A 10,306-nucleotide genomic window follows, 5' to 3' on the forward strand; every position below is an offset into this window, starting at 1 on the left:
GTTAGTGGAAAAGGTGTTTGAAGAAATATGAAGATTCACATTCAGGGAATAGAAATATATGAAGAATATTTTCCTCTCAAACCGTGAAATTATGATATCATTAATGCAATGGTTGGTTAAATTGGATATTGCTCATACCAATTGGACTATGAAAAGAATTAAATTTAGGTTCATAGGAAGATTATTAAATTAAAGGGAGACTCTTCACTAGAGAGATCGATGATATCTTTGAAAGCAATTACCAAACCCTTAATCATGAAGATTATGGGCTTACTATCGAAATTTGAGGGTTGGCTGACAATGAAGAAAATGTTCTAGATATAAATTTGTGTACACCGGAATTGAGTAAAGTGATGGAACAACATTATACAGTCTTTCAAATGCCTAAGATATTACCACTAAACCAAGAAAAAGAACATTTTATTATGCTCAAAGATGGTTGTTCTCCTGTCAGCATAAGACCTTATATATACCCTCACTTTTAGAAAGATGAAATAGAGAGACTCATGAATGAAATGTTAGAAGCTCGAGTGATACAACTGAGCATAAGTCATTTTTCTAGCAAGGGGTGGAGCTTGAACAATTTATCAGAGGGGGGGGGGGGGGGGGGGGGGGGGGGATATTATAAACCAAAATTAACGTTCTTAAATAAAACTAAATTTGTTTTTACAAATAAACACCAACAATAACTAAAAAAGAATTATAACTCACCCCGACGACCTTTAAGGTCCTTAAATTCATCAATTACCGACTTCGAATCAATGTTTTTAGCAATTTCTCTTTCTATGTAAACCACCAAGTTGTTTGCGAGAAACTCATCTGACATCGTTTTGCGAAGACGGTTATTGAATATTTTCATTGCTGAAAATCCCCTCTCTGTTGTTGCGGTAGAAACTAGAAGTGTCAAGATTAACCGATCTATCAGGCAAATAATACGTCTCACGTTTCTGAGTTTCCACAAGACCCTTGCATAATTCATCAAGAGTTGATACACCACTAATCCTGGGATTCTTTGTCATATTAATATTAAAAATCTCCAATTGATATCATAACTGAATTCTCACTTGCTCCGTAAAATCTTCGGGATAATACTTCTCAACAAGAAGACAAATTTGATCAAATTTAACGACTTTAGGGTGTTCTTTTGAAACTAAAGTAGAACTAAGACTTAATAAGCTCTATCGCCTGATCATTGAATCTACTATTCAACTCATGTAGTTGTTTGTCCAATGTGGCTGTAAACAAATCCACTCGATAAAAATATTCAAAAGTAACATGATTATCTATTTTTCGAGGCCAGTATCGAGTAGAAGTATATGGAGCATTCATATCTGGCATATCTATTTGATGTTTTTGACAAAAAAAAAAAAAAAAAAAAAAAAAAAAAAAAAAAAAAAAAACTTTACTTGTGCAAGTAAAGAATCCCATCCTTTGTTTCTGAATTCATTTAGACCTTCCTTTGTTGCTGAAACTAACTCCATGGCATTAAGAATATTGTGGGATTTCTTTTGTAGAGCTTGAGAAAGTATATCAATTTTCCCCATTACTTCCTTTACCAAGTGAAGAATAAACACAAACTCAAATGATTTTAGGAAACAATAAGCTGCATCAGCATCTCTGCATTGAGAATAAGTAGTAGATACATCATCAATTATTCCCCGGAGAACAACACGAGTACAATCAAACATGTTAAGCAAACTGCAAACAGAACGAAAATAAGAACCTCAACGTGTATCACCAGCTCTTCTTAATGTCCCAACTTGATTCAATCCTTTTCCTGATTCAATTTCACCTAGTTCCAATAATTGTTCAATCCCAGTTGCCTTCGCCTTTTGTAACTCATCATGACGCTTACTGGAAGCACAAACTACACTAATTAAAAAAAAAATTAAGTTTGTGAAAAATTGGTGTACATGAATAATTTCCCTTGAAGCAACTACCAAGGCTAGTTTTAATTTGTGAGCAAAGCAATGAACATAATATGAATAAGGACAATCCTTACGAACAAGTGTCTGTAATCCGTTCCATTCCCCTCTCATATTACTAGCACCATCATAACCTTGGCCACATATTTTACTAACATCAAACTGATAGTGCAAAAGTTGTCTCAACATATTTATTTTTAGGGTTAACGATAAGGTATCCATAACATGAACCAAATCCAAGAACCTATCCTCTTTTATCCCTTCTACATCAACAAACCTTAAAACTATCGCCATTTTCTCTTTTTTAGACTCATCCCGTGACTCATCAACCATAACACAAAAGTATTAATCACCCACTTCACTACAAATATGTTTTCTAACTTTATTTGTAGTAATAGTAAGAATTTTTTTTTGAATTTCTCTAGAAGTATACTTTGAATTATAAGGAGCTATCTCCAATATAACATTTGCAACTTCATCATTATAAGATGCTAGAAGTTTTTGTATTTGCAAAAAATTACCACGATTTTTGGAATTAGGAGATTCATGCTGTCCTCGTAAAGCACACGCTTGGAATGTCAACCAATGAACTGTGTCAATCAAAGCTTTTAATCGTAAACGATTCTTCAATATTCGCGCTTCATTTTTCTTCACTATGATATTTTCAGTGTATGCTTCTTGGTTCATCAAGTTTTCAGCAAATACAAAAGCAATATAACAGGCTCCTAAACATCGAAAAATTCCAACTTTCTAATTACAATTTACAAGTATCCAAATTCCAACAACTAAATCCATAAATCCCTGAAACTGTGAAAGTTGAAACAGGAAAGAAAGCTGAACTGTTAAAGCTGAAGTGAAACTGTGAAAGCATACCTGAAACGGTGAAAACTGATCGTGATTTTCTATTGTTCTTCACTTCTTCTGTGTTGTGAAACAAGAAAGAAAAGGAGAACAACAGATTTGCAGTTGTGTTGTGTGGAACAGTTGAACAACAGCAGGCAACAAAACCACAGCAGGGAGCGGTTGTGAATGGCGGAGCCAGCTTTTGAGTTATGACCTTCGATTTGAGTCTGCCACGCCGACTAGCGAAAGCAATTGCTGGGGGTTGGGGCTGCGGGATTGTCAGATTGGGATTTGGGGCAGAAGCTTAAAGCTTTATAGATTGAATGATTGCTAATTTCTTCTCTATCTCGATCAACTTCTTAGTAAACCAGCATTGGATCAGAAGGGGCCACAGCCCAAGACTCATATTGTTGGGCCTTTAATTTTGAAAATTATACATATCTACTCTACTTCTAGCCCAAAATTCAGGGGGGGGGGGGGGGGAGACCCCTCCTCGCCCCATAAAAGTTATGCCCCTGTTTCTAGCCCAATGCAGCTAGTAAAGAAAAAAGACGAAAGTTGGCAATTTTGTTTGTATTATAGAGCTATAACAAAAACACAGTGTTTGACAAGTTTCAAATTCTGATTAATATTGATGAACTCTTTAATGAGATTCATAGAAGTTAGATTTGAAATTAGGGTATCATCAATTAGGATGGTGGGAGAAGATGTGCACAAAACCGCTTTTCGTACTCATGAAGGGTATTAAAATTTCTCGTAATGCATTCGATTTAGTGAAAGGACAAACTACGTTTCAAATCGTAATGAATGTTGTTTTCAAATAGTATTTAAGACAATGTGTCTTGGTATTTTTTGACGATATTTTAGCATATATTTCGTCGGTGAAAGATTGAAGTTAGGGGTACGTAGGTCATGCGATTTCAAAAAATGGGGTTGAATTGGATAGATACAAGGTTCAAGATATAATTACTTGACCCCAACCCAAGAATGTTACTGAATCACAAGGATTCTTGGGATTATCGAGTTATTATCATAAATTCATGCAAAGGTATATATTAATCGCGGCTCCTTTTGATTGATTTTCTCAAGAAGAATTAGGTGTTGTTTGCTTTTCTTAAAAAAAACCTCTTCAAAACTCTTATTACTGTGTGGCGCAACTCACGCGCAACACTTTTTGTTCCGCAACCGTTTGTTTTTCGGAAGTCTTCGGGGCTTAAAACCTCTATCCGTGTGCTTCTTGGGGAGGCACTTGTTGTACCTCTTCCCACCCCTTCAAACCTAAACCTAAAAAATCCAATCCCAAAAAACAACCGGCTTTTTTTTCCAAAAATCTAACAAAGACGATATGTTGTCTTTTCAAATAAGTGTCCATGAAGTATATTTAATATTACGATTATGGTCATTTACTTATATATTATATTCTATTTTCATCCCTTTAACATTTAATATATTAAATTTATATCCCTTTAACTATTTTCTCCCATTTGATTTACATAAGTTAATTCATTTTAAGGTTGTTTTTTAAATTAGTTTATTTGATTTACATAAGTTAATTCATTTTAATGTTGTTTTTTTAAATTAGTTTATTTTAAATTTTTAATGTCTGTAGCAATCTGCAGATGTTAACAAAAACAAAGACACTTCTTATTACAGTCTGTAGCCGTTTAGTCTACCTCTTCTACTGCAGAGGTGGTCCGCAAACTTTTTGAATTTTTGCTTCGGAAAAACAAACAACACATTAGTTTGCAAAGTTTGCATGGTCTCTGATAGTGCACCAAGCATTTGAATAGTTAAAGAATGCTCTTATACAAGCTGCAATACTTTGTTTACATGATTTCTCCTGACATTTTGTGTTGGAAACAAATGTATATAGATACAGATTAGGAGTTGTTCTAAAGCAACAAGAGCAACATATAACTTACTTTAGCCAACAAATGCATCAGGTTGTGATTTTCTTACCCGCCAACCTATCAACCCGTCAAATAAAATGGTTGTGTTCGGGTTAGCACTTAGGTTTGCGGGTCAACCCGTATAATTTTTAGTTTTATTTTTTAAAGGGTATTACCATTTAAAATAAGCTCCCGAAGATGGTTCACCATATGATATATTATATTTAAGCTATATGACTACACTTATCAACTTATGTGTATTGCTTGTCTTAAATCAACCGGTCCTTACTAATATGCGAATAATATATGAGTTCATGGGTCAACCCACCAACCCGGCAACCTACAATCTCGTATAATTAAACGGGTTAGACGGTCGTGTCCGGGTTGGTGTTTCCAACCCGTGACCTGCTAATCCGAACCCAACACGATTGTCACATGTAGTTATTTATAATAATTTTTCGTTAAGTTTAATTGATATTACCTACAATATTCTTTTAAATAAAATAAAGAAAAAGATTTTGAAAAATTCATTAACTAAAATTGGAAAAAAAGTAATTCCAATAACTAAAAATAACAAATAAAATAATTTGTTAGTTATTTTCGACTTTTTTTCTGTGAAAAATATTGTAAGTAATTCCATTTTTTTGTATTTAGCTATATGTAGAAGCTACATCATCATATACAATTAAATGGGTTAGACGGTTTGTCATCGAGTTTGTGTTTACAAGCTGCCAATCTGTGACCCGTCAATCCGAACCTGACACGATTGTCACCCTAGTTATTTATAACATTTTTCCTTTAAGTTTATACCTACGATATTCTTTTAAATAAAATAAAAAAGATGATCTTAAAAAGTTCATTATCTAAAAATCGACAAAAATGAATCCAATCACTAGAAATAACAAATTAAATAATTTGTTAGTTATTTTCATCCTTTTCCCTGTGAAAAATACTGTAAGCAATGCTATTTTTTTATTTAGCAAAGATATATATATATATATATATATATATATATATATATATATATATATATATATATATATATATATATATATATATATATATATATATATATATATATATATATATATATATATATATAAACTACACACAATGCAACAGTCAAGACTTAGACTCGAGAATAGTGTGAACACAAAACACTAACAAAACAGGATAGATAGACCAAGTTTGGGCTCTACAAAGTTGCTTGGTTTGAAAATTGAAATGCCCCACACCACCCAACCCCATCCTAGTATCTATCCATTTTTATTATGATAGACCCACGTTACACGGTCTACAGCCGCCCCTTTAATTAAATCCAACTACAAAACAGCTCTTGTTGAAGTTGATCAACAGCTTCTACAAACAAACAACTGAACCACTACATTCAACATTCGATCTCCCCTCTTTATAACACCATTATTCGTTTCGTTTCAAAATCCCCTCAAATTTCAACCCAACAAAACATGACATATGTTTGGAGTTCACAAGGTGCTGTCTTGGCAACAGCCGTAGCAGTCTCTGGAACCGTGATCTTGCTTTTTTTGTCTCGGGAAAAGGCGACGTTTCTTGAAAATACAACCAGGAATCAAGATTCCGGTGGCAGTGCAAAGTCGGGATTTGTAAGTATGCGTTCTTGTCTGTCATCAGGGAAGAAAGATGGACATGGACAGAATAGAAAGAAAGTGCGGTTTTCTAGTGAGGTGACGGAGTTGTCAATATGAACTCCCTCCATGATGAATGATGATGTCCATAGATTTACTTTTTCATTTTTTAATCTTATGACGCCGTAATCTATTAACTAGATGAAGTGGTCCTGACTCCTGAGCTTTGATTCTTGATAATGGTTTCGACAGACTTGAAGAAAAAAGTTATCAGTGCTCTTATGTTAAATACCTTTTCTAGAATGTTTCGATTGATCATCATGGTGATCAACGCTTAATTGGTTGTCTCTGAAGGGTTTCCTCATTGATTTGTTAGTAACTAATCTAAGAATTATGTGTCTAAAGATTTTTATGTGTGGATTAATCAAACATCCCCCTATTGTGTTCCTTGATCAACCTTTTTCATTATTTAAAAGAATCTTTAGGTGTTTTTTTTTTGTGGTCGCAACTGGCAACGGGTTAGATTAGTTTGGGCTGGGTTTGGGTCGGAACCAAGATAAATAAATTTATTTAAAACTTTACATGAAACAGAAAAAAAATGTTTAGTTAAATAAGTTACAAAAGAGGAACAATCTGTTCAAAGTTAAAAAGAAACACAACGTGAAATTAATTGGCAAAATAATATTCTTAACTTCTAAGCAATAAGCTTGTTAAAATCTTGTAATTGTTAAACTAAATGTTTTTTAAAAAAAATATACGATTAAATTATGTATATACCGGAAAAAGTTCGGCGGGTTGATGTCACGTTAAACTTTTCAACAATAACTAAACATATTTAATTAGACAAGATGTTGAAACTAACCAAACCTATTTGATTAGTTTTGTCGGGTTTATTATATTCAATTAATACGATTGAAGATCTGAACCCAATAGTTAGTTTTTTGGTGAGTTGGACTGATATGTTGGATTATGCAAGCTCTTTATGACGTTTTGAGTAAATTTCACGAATCGTCCCTCGTACCGGCGTAAAAAGAACGTTCATTTCAAAAATTAACTTGAACTGTTCCTGATTTGGTTAAAAGTTGTACATGAAATGACTATCTTGCCCTTTTCTATCCCATTATGACTATTTCCTTCTCCAGCGACCTGTAATGTTCAAAATGAAGTTGAGAGCTTTTCGTGGGTTGAATTTACAGCTATAAGTGGTTCGTATCAATTCAGATCAAGAGGGTGTTTGAGAATATTTTTTAAATGATTTTTGCCTTTTAACTTTTCTAAAAAGTTAAAAAGATGTTTGGAAGATGGAATTTATTTTTTTTCAAAATAACTTTTTGTAAAGAAAAAAAGAATGGGTTTTCAAAAGTCATGAAATTGTGTCTTTTTGAAACTTTTGAACTTTTAAAGCTAAATCACACTCAAAAGTCAAAAAATACCACTCAAACACTTTTTAAAAACAACTTTTAGCTTTTGTTTCTTCAAAGAACTTTTGCTTAAAAAGTAATCTCAAACACCCTCAAATATCAATCTTCATCAATCTCTCATAAACATCAACATCAAAATGTGACCAAGAGAGAATCACCCTCTACCCTTGCGAATATCATAGCCAACATTGACTTTTCACATATTCGGTTACTTCCATCGACCCCTCCAAGAAATATATTATAACAGATATTCACAATACGGTTAAGACAAATGATCGAACGACTGAGAGCAAATTTTTTTTAGCACTGCAAGCTCACCAACCTCTTCACCAAGACCATTGTACTTGCATATAGAAGCAATGAGACAAAATATAAGGGTTTGAGGTTGTTCAGATGGGTTGATCTTGCAGCGGATGAGGCGGAGGGAGAAGAGACAGTAGCAACAGTCAAGGGTGGGCTCGATGACTTTTAGAAGAAGATGAATCAATGGCTAGGATGAAGGATTCGACATCAGAGACGGAGGAGACGTTATACAAAGGAGTTTATGGGGAAGAATCGTCGGTGAGCGATGACCCCCGGTAGCAATCCGCAACGGGATTTTCCGTCTAGGGTTTGAGACCCCTACGAGATTGTTGTTGATGGCAGGAAGAATTCTCAAATGCGATAAGCTAAAGAAGAAAGTGAAGATCCATAGATGAAGATGTGGTCTTCATCCGATTTGATTTCAACAATGGTGGGCCAATTGTGACCTGGTTTCAATAATGTAAAAGGAAAAGAGGGGGGTCCATAGGGATGACCCGAGTGAAAAAATAATAATACATGGAATGTACGAGTTAATTTTTAAAAATAAACAATGAACGTGCACTTTATCACCTGCACGAGGAACCATTCATCTAATTTACTCTAACGTTTTTTGATCGCATCTTGCTAGCGCCAAACTTGATTAAGAGGGGCTTGAGTCTAGCAAACCCTTTTGTCCCTTTTGTGGATGCATTGAGAAACAGGTGGATCATGCTTTTATTAAGTGCAAGTTTGTGACCAAGGAAAGAGGAAATTGCCTATTTTCCTTAATATCTAGGCTTCTAAAGAACACCGAGAAAATATCTAGCTCTCCTAAGATTCGTAGTTTTTTTTTTCAGCTCTCATTCAGATTTCAGACAACTATATGGTGCCATTTTAAAGACGGGAAACGAGATTCTTTGCGGAAAAAAAAATAATAATAATAAATCAAAAACACCACTCTACTTTGGACACACCACTCTACAAAACACCAACCTATATATTAGGTTTGCTTTTTTACACGAGTAATACTATTATTATTGGAAAATAAAGAATTTTTGGAGTTTGGATTTTACTGCACAAAGCTCAAAAAAAAGAATCTGAATCTATGGTCAAAATAGGCCATAATTAATTAAAGGGTAGAGGGTAGATTGGTGTGTTGTGTAGATTGGTGTGTATAAAGAAATAATCATCAACAAAAGGGATGAAATTTAGCTAAATCTTTTCAATTGACTAAAAAACATGGTTAAATTATCTAGTATGTGATTGGCACATCTGGTGTTGCTCCATTGTAGCTTTCAATTTTGCAAAAGTTCAATTTTCTTTTCTCGTCACTCCTTGTTTTTGCCTAGTTAATAATTTAATATAATATTTTATTGTTTGAAGAAAACACAAGCTCTTTGTGAAAAATAATAATAATAATAATAATAATAAAAAATTGGTGTTATAGACCGCATAAATAAACTTGTGAAAAAATTTTACCACGAAAAAACTTATTATTCCAATGTCACATCAAAACCTTATTAATCACCTTATGTGTGTATGTACCAATTTTGCAATAATGGTACTTTTTTATGTTTTATTACCTTATATTTATTAAATTATTAATTATTTGATTATATTACTTTATTAATTTATAAAAGTACACATATATTAAGAAAAAACATGACTTATTTATTAAATTATATATTGATAAATATATTTAACAATTTAACCATTTATAACATAAGAACTGTTTATTTTGTAAAAAAAAGTTACAAAGAAAATGACTAGTAACAATTTTCTAAAAGATTTTTCTATAGAATAGTCAAAATTAGAAAAATAACCATAACAGTCACAATTTTTGCAGGTTACACTGCAATAATTTTGGTGCCCGACAATTTATTTATTTATTTTTGAGATTTATGAAGTCAAAACCTACGAAAATCCAAATGGGTTGCAAAAATTAAAAAAATGATTTTTTTTTTAAATATATACAGCAGGTCAACACCTACAAAATCTAGGTGGTATGTGACTTTTGTTTAAAATTTTTGCATTTCATCCTTGTGATTGAGAAAACTGATATGATCCGTCTGTTGATTGATATGAAGATCATATGCGAAAGTTGTTATTTTTTTTTTCATAATTTTCATTGAATAACCTATATTGGAGCTAAAAAAGTATGATTTCCTAACATCCAAATTTGAAATGTAATTGGTTGACGGATAACCACCGTTGTTACAAAAAACACAATAAAAAATCAACTCAAATAAAGTTCATATGCAAATTTGAATAATCAAAGTTGTGTTTTCTTTTTCATATTTTCCCACCAAATACCCTACTTTAGAAATAAGAAAGGTATGAGT

The 10,306-nt window shown here is 32.9% G+C and overlaps 1 long non-coding RNA gene across 2 annotated transcripts; it reads right to left on the minus strand.

Annotated features, from left to right (window-relative positions):
* Positions 1-622: 622 nt before the first annotated feature.
* Positions 623-3,087, minus strand: LOC145046518 (uncharacterized). 2 transcript variants are annotated; one of them, XR_013682019.1, is made up of 4 exons: positions 2,799-3,087; positions 2,447-2,650; positions 1,724-1,854; positions 623-1,617 (listed from the first exon to the last, which is right to left on the minus strand). It is a non-coding gene; the product is annotated as an uncharacterized LOC145046518 (long non-coding RNA). The 2 variants fall into 2 exon arrangements; XR_013682020.1 differs by having other exon boundaries at positions 1,724-1,867.
* Between the last annotated feature and the right edge of the window lie 7,219 nt (positions 3,088-10,306).

The sequence above is a fragment of the Lactuca saligna genome, chromosome 5, assembly GCF_052625555.1.
Source record: "Lactuca saligna cultivar CGN05327 chromosome 5, ASM5262555v1, whole genome shotgun sequence".
In the NCBI taxonomy this organism is placed as follows: domain Eukaryota; kingdom Viridiplantae; phylum Streptophyta; class Magnoliopsida; order Asterales; family Asteraceae; genus Lactuca; species Lactuca saligna.